Genomic DNA, 13,897 nt, shown 5'->3' with positions numbered 1-13,897 from the left:
GGACAGTTCATAAACGGATTAGAGAGGCAGGGACAAAGTATCTTCACAACTAGTGTTAGGGAAGATGGTAGAAGATATAGCTTTGACTACATAAAATTGAAACTTTCCTGCTCACAAAACCTCTGGTGCCGTTAAAATGAGAAAGGAGCCTGCCAACTGGGGAAAACACCTCTGCAGCATGTTTCTCTGATAAAAGTCTCACATCTGAGAAATGTAAGGAATTGATTCAAATGTATAAGAACAAGAATTATTCCTCAGTAAATACATGGCCAAAGGATCTGCACAGGCAGTTTTCAAAGAAAGAAGCCCAAGATATCCATAACTGTCTGAAAAATGCTCCAAGTCATTAATAATTAGAGAAATGCAAATGAAAGCGGCATCACACTCATCAAATTGCCAAGGATGACAGAAAAGGGAATTGACAAATGTTAGAAGGGCTGTTGGGAAAACCGGCACATGAATGTAGAGTTGGTGAGGCTGGTGATCCAGTCGTCTCTTCTGGAAAGCAATTTGGAGCCACACTCCCCGAGCTATTTAATAGCCATACCCTTTGATCCAGGAATAACATCATTCCGCCTGGTCCCTAAAAAGATCAAAGAAAGAAAACAATGACTCATCTACACAGAGTATTTCTAGCAGTTCTTTTTATAGTGATGGGGAACTGGAAAGTGAGAGGGGTGCTCATCTGTGAAGGGCTGAATAAATTATAGTGTGAATACTGTGCTGTGAGAAAGAAATGGAAAAGACTTGAAAGACTTGTAGGAATCAATGCAGAGTAAATGATCAGAACCAAAAGAACCTCAGAGAGCTAAGGAAAAACAACTCTGAAAGACTTAAGAGCTCATAAGACCAATGAAGTGGCAATGACCCCAGAGGACTGATAAAGAAGCATAGGACAAGGGGTAGTGTTACTACTGCTATGACCACTACTGCTATTGACACTACTACCACCACCACTGCCACAACCACCCTCACCACTACTACTTCTACTACTACTACTACTACTATTACCATCAATACTACCACAATCACTACTACTACTACCACCACCACTGCCAGTACCACTACCACTACTACTATTACCACCCATGATCACCACTACTACCACTACTACCACCACCATCATCACCTCTGATACTACTACTACTACTACTACTACTACTACTACCCCACCACTGTCAGTACCACTACTATTACCACCATCACCACCACTACCACTATCACTGCTGCTACTATTACCACCACTTAATATTACTACAATACTTTAAAGTTTGCTAAGTGCCTCAGATATGTTAACTCATTTGATTTTTGCAACAACCTTGTGTGATATGCCTCTTTTATAGATAGGGAAATTGAGTCACAAAGTAGTTCAGTCATATGGTGAGTAAGATTTTGAGGTTGCATTTGAACTCGTCTTCCTGACTCCCAAAGCCTGCCATCTAGCTACTGTGTCACCGTGCTATGTTCATGATTCAGAATGAAGCAGGGTTTTTTTAAAACATAGACAATGTGAGAATTCTTTTTTAGTAAACCTATTTGTTATTTCTTTCCATTGGAAGTTTGATGAGCGGGAGAGAGGATCTAGGGTTGCCCTGATCTCAGAAAAAAAGAGAACAGAAGGAAATTACAGAAAAGCAATATAACTTTGAATGTTTGATGTTGAATTTATTAAAGGATTCAAAAGAAAAACAAAATCCTATGTAATGGAAATTTATAGTGTTATCATATACAATCATTTCCTGTTTTGCAGTGTATGTGGAAATGCTCATTTATATGGTATTTTGTTAAGTTTAGAATAAAAATAAAATTTAATGAAGACATTTTTAAAGAAAGATTTCTGTACCTGTAACTTATGGAAACAAAGCTCCCATTTCTAACTTCTCCTTGATAATCCCCATTGGATCTGCTGTGAGGAAATTATGGTGAATGAACAACTTCCCAGCCAAAGTATTATTTATTAATCTCTCTTTAATAATTCTATTCTTGGAGGCAAAACCAGTTTGTTGTTAAGAATTCAAATGAAATGCCAGACATCTTGATTTTAAGTGAAGTAAAACATGGATGGCATCGGGGGGGGCCCTTCTGTGGGTGCTTCTACCCCAGACTAATAAGAGACATTCTAAATGTCACTCTAGAAAGAGTCTGAAGTCAGGCAGGACTGGGCTGCCATTGAAGTGCCTCAGGATTAGCATGTGACAGCTGAAATAAGAGTCGGGCTTCATGGTTACCAAGAGCACTTCCCCCTACATTATCTCATTTGATCCTCTTGGCAGTTACAAGGTAAGTAGCTCAATATTATTCTTTTTCTTACAGCTGAGCAAACTGCTCAGAAAGTCCCTTAACCAGTGAATTTCCAAGGTCATAAATGGTAGAGCTAAGATTCTTTCCCAGATCCTTTGAACTCTGAAGTCTGTCCTTTGTATAGCTGCCTTAAATGATTCATTCTCTTCACTAATTCATGGCCATCCATATGCTCCTCTCCTGAGTCCCAAAGAACCAGGTAATGAAGGGTGGCTGCACAGGTAGTTCCCTTGCCCTGACCTAGAAAATGCTTCTCATCTCCTGGGACTGGATTTTTCACTCCAATCACCACTATGCATAGAAGTGATCCTCTCTCTCTCTTTCCTTCCTGTTCTTTACTATTGAATTCTAAGGTTTTCTGGGAGGAGGAGTGAGGAGGGTTCCTTTGGGAAATGGAGGTAATATAAAAATGAAATATACTCACACAAACTTATTTTTTAAAAATAAATGCATTTCTCCACCTCTTTCAGGAAGGCTTTCCTGATTAGATCCTCTATTCCATGACAGCCAGTTGACTCATAAGGTCTTTGTATCTAGGCAGCACCAGCATTACAAATAGATTGTGATTCAAAAAGTTTGAATTCTTGTGGAGTGGGAGAGAGATAAGTCATTGGTTTGAAATTCAGGGCACTTTTCCTCATAGTTGCACTCTTGTCTATTGCTTTTCATTGTGGCTCACAATTGGACTTGGAATGAGCAAGACCTGGGTTTGAATTCTATCACAACATTTATGAGAACCTGAACCTCAGGCACCTCTTTAGACTTCTTTAGTACATTTTTGAAGGCTTGGGAACTGTTAGTAAAGGGAACTTGTAGAGCCCCCACATCACAGATCCTTAATGTGCTAACAAACTACTGTACTCTACAGTCATAGGGAAAATGATTTTTCAGAAAACAGACACCTTCAAGCCACAGAAAGCAGAATTTTCTATTGTAAAAATATGGGCATTGATATTGGTTAAGTGTCTACCTTGTTACCTCCATATCAACTACTGCTAGTGGGCAGGGAAGCCCAAGATACTCTTGGGAGCAGACAGCCCCCTACCTCTCCCATCCCTGATTGATGATCAGCCCTGATCTGCAGCTCCCTACTCTCTTGCTATCAGCCCTGCTTTGCAGCCTACATACCATCCCAGCAATGGACACTGACTCTCTTGTCTCCAAAATTGCTGGTGGGGTTCAACACCAGGAGCTAATGTAGTTTGTTTCCCTTGTATGGATGTTGGATCTTTCCATCTCATGGTTAGCTGAAACCTCCTCCGTATGTTACAGCCTCCAGTTGAACATGGACTCATGTAAGCCCAAGTTGTCTTGTTTTTTCTGGGTATCTCCAATGTAGCTCAGTGCTTTTTACTTAGGAAGCATTCAACACAAGGCCCCTTTTAATTCCCACTCCTCTACTACTGGGGGACCCAGGCTGGCTTGCTTTGTTCATCCTTTGCATCTGGAGCAGAGAATGATACCCCAACTTCTTGCCACAGTCCCTTCTCTTGGTCAAAAATTTTTCCCAGTGGCTTCTTTTAGTGCCTCATTGACTTCCCCAACTTATTCTCATTGCCTTGCTAGGTTCCCCCCCCCCCACCTATCGCCCAGGAATGCTTTTACCTAGACTAGACCTCTTGGACCCCCTACCCTCAAGAGGGATAAACAAGGCACTGAATGAATCTTGTGAATCAGGTAGAGAACAAATCATTTATTCTTGTGCAGAAAAGGAATGTGAAACACAAAAAAATATGTTTGACAAAATAAACCTAAAATAGGCTTCAGTGACTGTAGCTGTGTCTCTCTGTTGGAGGAGGACCCTCAACTGTCATCAGAACATAAAGTAGTTTGTGGGAGTTGACATCTTCCTGCATTTCTGCAGTCACTTCACTCAACTCAAATGACATCTGACCCACTGCCACAGCCATGTTTTCACCTTGGACCCAGGACTTCCAACTCTTTGGAACTCTCATGGTCAACCCCAAGCCTGGGTACCTGAGGTACCCTATTTGGTCACTTCTCACAAGAAAGAAAAAGCAAAGTATCAAAGACATCTAGGGGCTGACATATGTCTTCAACAAACTGAGTCCATACTCCATGTGGGGAGCAACAGTGGAGTGGGGGTCCCCTCACCATAATCTAGAGATCACACAGATGTGGCAGAGCCAGAGACCAACCAGAAAATCATCTTTTCCTTTGAAAGGTCCACTGAGTCTTTGGCTCTTGTGTAGGTGAGGCCACCATAGAGTTGGAAGCCGCTGGGGAGTTTTGTCACTTATGTACCCAAGTGCTGAGTCACTTCTCCCTGGAGTCCCCAGGAAGTTTCTAGAGAATGTGAGCCTACCCTCTCTGGGATGATCCATACTGACCAGTTCAACCCCTCTAGATTGGAAAAGGCCATTGATATGCCATGTGTCTGCTTTTAGAGGCTCTGGTCAGGGGCAGAGGCCCATCTTCAGAGACTGACCCATCTCAGCAGCTGGTGAAGCCTCTTGAGATGGAGCTGTGAACCCTGAGGCTTGGGTCTGAATTGTCCATTTTCATCATCCTGTAACTTCTCCATCTTGGCCTGGTTTCTCTTCTGGTTCTGATTATGTGAGTGGGAGTAAAACGAAGAAGATTTTCCCACAGGAGAGCTCTCCTTTCCCATTGTCAGAACTCCGGATTTGTTCTGTGAAAAGTGAATTGGCTTTCCTTCCCTTCATTAAAAAACAAACTGTTTGCAGGCTTTCTTGACCTGCAGTCCTGCCCCAGCCTCCTCGGATCACAGGCCTCTGGGAAAGAAGATCACTCACAGAATGCCACTCTCTCTAGAGCCTCAGGAAACCAGGAGGGAGTAAGGCTGGGTTTGGGTGGGGAGGAAGGGACAAATAGTGTTACTCTCATTTGAAAAATGAGGAAACCATCTCTGAGATATTAAATAAATGCCATAGGAAAAAGCAGACTAAGGGCACCGATGTGGGCCTTTAGCTCTGATTCCAGGACTTCTTATATCCTACCCCACTGTCCTAGTGAGTCCTAGTAAACAGGCTGGAAAGGGGTTTCTTCCTCCTTCCATTCCTCATTTGCTCATAGGGTCAGAGAGATCCCAACAGAGTGGCTTCTCTGGCCAGAGCACTGTGCCCCAACATTACAGGCTCCAGCTGCAGTGACCATCATTGAGCTCAGTGAAACATCCGTTACTCAATGTCCTCAAAATGAAATATTGAATGAAATAGTCCCAGTGAAAATTGCACTTCCAATGGACTAAAATAACCCAAGAACAAAACTGAGAAGAGTATTGGGAGATCACAAGGATATAAAAAACCAAAATTAAAAAGAAGATGATGAGAGGAGATCAAATGGGTTTCTCATTGGGCAGCCACGAGAAGCCTGGTGTTGACCTCCTTCCTGATACATCCAAAGGCCACCGATGCCACAGGGAATCAATAGTATAATGTTCCTTCATAGCATGGGCCTTCAGATGCCTCCTGTTACAGTCCTGCATTTAAAAATAGCAGGGAAAAGAGGGGAACTCATAAACTAGCGATAATAAAATTAGTGCTTGCGTGGAAGCTTGTTGCCAGAGACCAGCCTTGGGAAGGCCTGGTGCTGCCAGAAGACTCTGGGGGTTGGCAGAATGGTTAGGACTGAATTAGGGGTTTTATTAAAGATGGAGTGTCCCCTTTCTCGAACGTTTCTGAGTTGTGAGGAAGGAGGCTCTCTTTAAGGCAATGTTCAAAGTCAGTAGAAGGGAAGAGAAGAAGGGCTATTGGATTGTGATCAGGGATAAATGTACTGACCTTTCTCTGGATGGAAACTGAAGTGAAAACAAATTCAGTTTTCTTGAAGAACTACTGTTCGTTTTTCTCAAAAAGATCAAGATTGAGTGAAGGGTGACCGAGGGCTGGCATATGGAGAAGCGAGATGTCTGGAGAAAGAACAACAAGGGAAAAAAAAGGCATGAAGGTGGGCTGAGCAGAGGCGCCTTTCCCATGAAAAGCTCCTTGTGGAAGGGCTGGGATTCTCATTACCTTTTGAAGGGAAAAACAAATTCTCTCTGAGAATCAGATAGTTTCAGGCCACTGGGTCACAGAGTCAGCTATGGTTCAATGAGACCTTGCTGCTAAATATTCTTTATTTTGGCAATCGGCTTCAGTTCCCACATAGATTCTTAACATATACGAATCTTGAGGTCACATGGGCCTGAAAGGATGGCTTCCAGTGACCTGGATGACAAGATTTAATTCAAGATCTTGGATCTCTTCTCTTTTAACCAATTTATTTGCCAGATCCAAAAACATCTTTGTGGCTAGACTCTCACTGCTGGTTTGCTTGATTGTACAAGCCATTGAACCCCAGAGACTGATCAAGTTTGTCTGAAACATTCCTGTTTTCAGTGGCAGCCTCCACCCACCCCTGAGCAAGCCTTTGCCTCTCAGGGTGCCCCCACCCTCAGTCTTAGGAAAGCCTTCTTTTAGTCAAATTTTAGAGCAGAAAGAATTTGGCGTTGGGATACCTGAGTTTGAACCCTACTCCTGCTTCTGACTCTGTATCTGCTGTTGGCTCAACCTCTTTGAGGTTCGGTTTCCCCATCAGTAAAATGAGAGGATCTGTCTCCATCATTGCTACGCTTAGACTTTCAGCAGTAACATCATCATCAGGCCCATTCAAACAGGGACCTTGATGAAATCAGGAAAATTAAGAGTCTTACACAATGTTTTTATTTTAAATAAACCCTCCATTGGAGGCCATGGGCCAGCACATCAATCTGATTAATATCCCCCCCTTGTTTTTAATTGTGTTAGTGCACAAAGTTCATTTCTTTGTTTTAAACTGACAATAAATGACTCAAGATTTCTAGGCAGTCTGGTTTGGACATGCCCTTTAGGTTTTAAGTAAGATAAAATACTGGATCACAAACTTGGAAAAAGCCATTTAAAAAGGTTTTACTGCAGCCAAGCAAATGGTATTACAGCCCTCATCCCAAGGGACTTGATCTCTCCCCTCCACTGCTACATGAGTATGTTGGGTATAAATCATTGCAGATAGATGGCAAACACAATTAATGAAATCCCAAGCAAATACACTCAAATACATTGGAATTTAGAAGCCCTGTAATTGACTGTATTGACTTTAAAATTTCTGGGGAATGATGCTCTCTTCTGATCAAGGACACAGTCTTTTAACTCATGCATATTAATATGATAATATTAATAGTCCTGTGCTTGATTTATATAATGCCTTTACCCCTAGGAATTTAAAGCATTTTCCATGTATTATCACATTTGATGTCGGAAGTCCCAGGCTTCCCTGGAATTTCCTTTTGCCTCACTTTCCTTCTCTTCTCTCTCTCTCTCTCTCTCTCTCTCTCTCTCTCTCTCTCTCTCTCTCTCTCTGTCTCTTTGTCTCTCTGTCTATGACTCTGTCTTTTCCTCTCTCTCTCTCTCTCTCTCTCTCTCTCTCTCTCTCTCTCTCTCTCTCTCTCTCTCTCTCTCTCTCTCTCTCTCTCTCTCTCTCTCCACCCTTTCCAGCAGTATCTGGGATTCACATACAACTGCATATAGTGTCACATGGCTATAAAACATTTTCCCCCAAGTTTTAGATTCTCACAGAGGGGGAATGATGGGTTGGAGATATAGATATAGAAGAAAATGGCTTGCTATCAGAGGTCAAGGTTACACTTTGACTTGGAAGGGATCCTAAAAATCTTGTAGCCTGAGGTCCTCATTTAGCAGATGAAGGCACAAGCAAGAGGGGACTAGCTCGGGGTTACCCATCTGGCAGAACTGGTTCATGGTAGGAGAGTTCCAGTTCCTCCCTAGGCTGCAGACACTTGTCTTAAGATCAGAAGCTAAAGTCACTTACACTATGATGTCAGGGGTACCAGACCACTGGACCCTTCCGTGGTCTTCTTGGGAGACAGTCCTGGAGAAGACCTGGATTGGTGCCTGGGCCTGGCCACCGAACATTCGTATGACCTTGGACAAGTCACTTGCTTGCTTTTGTAAAGTGAAAAGTTTGTTCAGTATGTTAATATAGAGCATTGAACTTGAAATCAGGAAGACTTGAGCCTAAATCTTACCTATGGTACTTCCTAGTTGTGTGTCTCTGGGTAAATCTCTTCACCTCCCTCATCCTCTGTCTCTTCATCTGTAAAATGGGAATGATACTAGCACTTACCTCACAGGGCCATTGTAGAAACTAAATGAAATAAGTTGTAAAGCATTTTACAAACATCAAAGTGTTATGTAAAAGTTAGATATTGTTGTTATTATTATTAATCACTTTGGGGTGTCTTTTTTATCTTTTAGTTTTTGCAAAGCAATGGGGTTAAGTGACTTGCCCAAAGTCACACAGCAAAGTAATTATTAAGTGTTTGAGGCCAAATTTGAACCCAGGTCCTTATGACTCCAGCGTCAGACTCTAGCTGTCCCATTACATTTTAATCTGATTTCCCAGCAAGGCCTCCATGAATCCCTTGGTTACACATTTGAACGTGTATTAGAACAAGGACTTTAGTTAAATTGGAAAAGTTAGATCGCTAATACCAATATGTCCCCATTTCACAGGCGAGGAAGTTGATGCTTAGAGAAGGAAACAACTTAGAGATTTTGCCCCAGGGATTATCTGTAAATCACCATCTAGATGGCACTCGAACTCAGGACTTTTAAAACCAAATTCAATGTTTTGTCCATTATATCATCAGTATGATGACAATGTTAGTTGTTTAATGTTTTCTTCAACAATTTAATAATTCTGATTTGAAAGTAGGGATCCCTAAAAAAGGTTCAGATTATTAATAATATCTGGTGAACTTATATAGACTAAGAAGCTCATTTCTGTCCTCAGGAAGCTTACAGTCTAGTGGGAGAAGCTGGGTGGGGTGGACAGGTGCCCCAGCATCCCTCTCCTGGGGAGGTTTGGGGCAGGGTTCTTTAATATCTGACTGTCTTGAAGAGGCATCTCAGGGACAGAGGGGCTGATGAGGAACCTATGAGGGAGAAGTCCTAAGGGAGGCACAACTGCTAGGTGGAAAATAAATGCCCTGGAGGACACCAAAGTCTTTGTTCTGTAGTATTAGATTCCAGTTGAAAGCTCTGGCCTCTGATCTTTAGTCCAACAGAGTTCCTTTAAAGCTGGATGGCCCTGTGCCTCAGTTTCTTCATTTTATAGTATAGACTATGCTCTTATCGAAATTAATAAACTGTTAGAGAGCAATTTTCAGATGTCAAGTGCCAAATAATGCTTAATAATTAAGTCTTCTGTAATATTGCAATTATCTGATAAGTGAGCATTCCTAAAGAGGAATCCAGCCAAATATCAACATGTTTTCAAGTGGCTTCATTTCCTTCAAGATGATTCATCTCAAGGAAGGGAGTAGATTTATCATTTCTGTCCCTAAGAAGCAACCAGAAGTAGGATTGGAGAGGCAAAATTCACCAGGTGGTATATGGAGGCGGCGGGGCGGGGGGGGGGGGGGGGGGGGGGGGGAGGTGACCTTCCTAGCAAAGATGTCGCATGGTTGTCAAACAGTGGAACAAGGTGACTTGGGGTATTTAACAACTTGCCAGCACTGCCAATGTTCACATACAGCCAGAGAGAGCCCCTAATGAGGACTGCACAGAAAGGGTTAAAGATTCACGTGCAGAGAGGGACCTCTGATCCCTTGTAGTGCAAATAACTCCTGATGTCCAGGTTATTTTTCTGGTCTGCTCCTGTTGTATTGTGTGTTACTCACCTGGGTGTATATTGTTAGAATGCTGGGAGGGCAAGCCAGGTGTTAGGTTTGAGAGAAGCATCCCAGAATCTTTGTTGCTGTCTAATGAAGAGCTCATAGCCAGTCAAGAGACCTGACTTGGAATTCCAGTTCTGAGGCTTATGAGTTCCATGACCCTGGCCTAGGTCCTTAACCCCTCTAGAGAGGGGCTTCTTTACCTGGCAGAAGCTTTTGTTTTATTTATTTAGCCAACAGTCAAATGTGCTTTTGTTTTATTTATTTAGCCAAAAGTCATTTATCCATTTAATTATTTAGTTTTTATTTAATTTTTATCTTGGTTTCCATTACATGATGTAACTATTTTTAACTCTTTTTTATTGAAATTTTATTTAATTTTTTCAATTACTTGCAAATCTAGTTTTCAGCATTCATCCATTTGTAAGTTTATGAGATCCACATTTTTCTACCACCTTTTTTTCCCCCTCCCTTCTCCCCATGGCAGCGAACAATCTGATAAAAGTTGTACATGTTCAATTGTGTTTAACATAATTTCATATTAGTCACGTCGTGAAAGATGAATTAGAACTAAGGGGGGGGGGGAACCATGAGAAAAAAGAGGAAAATATATAATAGAAGTTTTAAAAAGGTGAACATAGTATGCTTTACTCTTCATTCAGAATCCATAGTTTGTTCTCTGGATGTAGATGACTTTTTTTTTAGGTTTTTGCAAGGCAAATGAGGTTAAGTGGCTTGCCCAAGGCCACACAGCTAGGTAATTATTAAGTGTTTGAGGTACTCCTGACTCCAGGGCTGGTGCTCTATCCACTGCACGACCTAGCTGCCCCAAGATGTCATTTTTTAAATAGATTTGTCCTTGATCACTGAAATGGTGAGAGGAGCTTCATCCATGATAGTTGATCATCTCATAATATTGTTGTTAATGTGTACAATGTTCTCTTGGTTCTGTTCACTTCACTTTAGCATCAGCTCATGTAATTCTTTCCATGCATCTCTGAAGTCTGGTCACTCATGATTTCTTATAGAATAGTAATTCTCCTTGACATACATAAACCATAACTTGTTCAGCCATTCCCCAATTGATGGAAATCCTCTTAATTTCCAGTTTTTTGTCACTACAAAAAGAACTACAACAAATACTTCTGAATTTTTTTAATAATTTCTTTGGGATGTAGACCTAGTAATGGGATTGCTGAGTCAAAGGCTATACACAGTTTTATTGCCCTTTGGGCACAGTTCCAGATTGCTCTCTAGATCAGTTCACAAGTCCACCAACAATGTATTGGTGTCCCAACTTTCTCATATCCTCTCCAACATTGGTCAGTTTCCTTTTTTGCCATCTTAGTCAACCTGATAGATGAAGGGTGGTACCTCAGAGTTGTTTTAATTTGAATTTCTCTTATCAATAATGATTTGGAGCATTTTTTCATATGACTAAAATAGTTTTTATTTCTTCTTCTGAAAACTGCCTGTTATGTCCTATGCCCATTTGTCAACTGAGGAATGACTTGAAATTTTATGAATTTGATTCATTCATCTATATATTTTAGAAATGAGTCCTTTATCAGAAATACTAGCTGTAAAAATTATTTCCCAGCTTTCTGCATTCCTATTAATCTTGGGTGCATTGGTTTTATTTGTGTATAAGCTTTTTAATTTAAATATAGTCAAAATCATCCATTTTGCAATTTTTAATGTTCTCTATTTCTTGTTTGATCATTCATTTCTTCCCTTTCTATAGATCCAACAAATAGAGTATTTCTTTTTCTCTTAATTGGTCTAAGGAATTATTCTTTATATCTAAATCCTATACCTATTTTGACCTTATTTTGGTATAGGGTGTGTGATGTGGGTCTATGCCTAATTTTTGCCACACCATTTTTCAAGTTTTTTTCTTTTTTTTCAAGGCAAATGGGGTTAAGTAACTTTGCTCAAGGTCACACAGCTAGGTAATTATTAAGTGTCTGAGTTCCAATTTGAACTCAGATCTTCCTGAATCCAGGGCCTATGCTCAGTCCACTGTGCCACCTAGCTGCCCCTATTTTCCAGTTTTACCAGTAGTTTTTGTTGAATAGTGAGTCCTTATTTCAGAAGCTAGTGTCTTTGGGTTTATTAGATTACTGTAGATTACTGTAGTCATTCTTTCGTACCAGTCTAATCCATTACTCTATTTCTTAGCTAGTACCAGACCACTTTGCTGACTGCTGTTTTTTAATCTAGTTTTAGATCTGGTAAAGGTAACCTACCTTCCTTTGCATTTTTTCAATTCCTTTGATATTCTTGACCTTTTACTACTCCAGATGAATTTTGTTACTATTTTTCCCAGCTCTGTAAAATAGGGGGGGGGGTATTTTTTGTTAGTTTTATTGGCATGGTACTGAATAAGTAATTTAATTTGGGTAGAATTGTCCTTTTTATTATATTAGCTCAGACTAACTATGATAAATGGACATTTTTCCAATTATTTAGATCTGACTTTATTTGTGAGAAGAGTATTTTATAATGGTGTTCATGGGGCGGCTAGGTGGCGCAGTGAATAGAGCACCAGCCCTGGAGTCAGGAGTACCTGAGTTCAAATCTGGCCTCAGACACTTAATAATGACCTAGCTGTGTGGCCTTGGGCAAGCCACTTAACCCCACTGCCTTGCAAAAAAAAAACCCATGAAAAAAATGTAGTATAATAGTGTTCACATAGTTTCTGGGTTTGTCTTGGGTGGTAGGTTCTCAATTATTTTATATTTTCTACAGTTATTTTAAATGGAATTTCTCTTTCTATTTCTTACTCTTGGGCTTTATTGGTCATATATAGAAATGTTGATGATTTATGTGGATTTATTTTATATATTGCTACTTTGCTAAAATTGTTAATTGTCTCAAGTAGTTTTAGCTGATTTTCTAGGATTATCTAAGTATACCATCGTTATGTTTGCAAAGAGTAAAAGTTTTGTTTCCTCATTGCCCCTTCTACTTTCTTCACTATTTACTATTTTGACAGCTGTATTACATTATAAATTGGTTTCCTTTGTAATCTTCTATATTCTGTGCATTTTAAAGCATTATTCTAGAAAGGAGTCCCCAGGCTTTACCAGCCTGCCAGGAGGGGAGAATCAGGAACTGCAGCTAAAAAGTCACCCCGAAGTTGGTTATCATGCCTCTGTTTGAAGATTTCTAGTTGAGAAACCTCCCCAGATCAGTTTAATTCTCCTCTCTTTATAGATGATTCCCAAATCTATCTCTGTCTCCATCTCCATCTATATCTATCCTTATCTATCTCTATCTCTATCTCTGTCATCTCTATCTCTATCTAATCTATATCTATAGATATCCCCCCTGTTCTCTGAGCTCCCATTCCACTACTCCAGCTGCCTTATTCTCAAACTCAACATGGCCAAAAGAGAACTCATTATCTTTCCCCCTTAACGCTCCCCATCCCAAACTTGCCTCTTACTGTGGAGGGCACCCCCCTCCCACCCTATGTCGCCCAGGCCACCCCAATCCAGTATGGCGCCAGGGCTGCTCGATTTCCCCTCTGCGCTGTGTCTGGTGATTTTCCTTGTGTGATATCTCTGGGATATGCTCCCCTTCTCTCCCCTGACACCACCTTCGCCCTGGTGTGCCCCTCATCACCTCACATCTGCATCACTACAAGAGCTGCTGATGTGTGGCGAGGTCGGAAACCCTCAAGGGTCTCCCTCCCCCAGCCCATCCTCCACCCTGCTCTCAGAGTTATTTTCTTAAAGAACAGGTCTGACCTTGTCTCTCTCTCTCTCAATCTCTCTCTCTCTCTCTCTCTCTCTCTCTCTCTCTCTCTCTCACACACACACACACACACACACACACACACACACACACACATACACCCCTCTCACACACTATTCAAACCATTCTAGTGGCTCT

General features: G+C 41.1%; 1 protein-coding gene across 2 annotated transcripts in view; it reads left to right on the top strand.

Moving 5' to 3' along the window:
* Positions 1 to 13,897, top strand: part of TTC28 (tetratricopeptide repeat domain 28) — a 430,887-nt gene that overhangs the window by 176,233 nt on the left and 240,757 nt on the right. The gene's annotated exons all lie outside the window — the stretch shown is intronic.

The sequence above is a fragment of the Macrotis lagotis genome, chromosome X (assembly GCF_037893015.1).
Source record: "Macrotis lagotis isolate mMagLag1 chromosome X, bilby.v1.9.chrom.fasta, whole genome shotgun sequence".
NCBI classification, from domain to species: domain Eukaryota; kingdom Metazoa; phylum Chordata; class Mammalia; order Peramelemorphia; family Peramelidae; genus Macrotis; species Macrotis lagotis.
The sequence above is the reverse complement of the archived record's forward strand: the minus strand, read 5'-3'. Positions and strand labels throughout refer to the sequence as shown.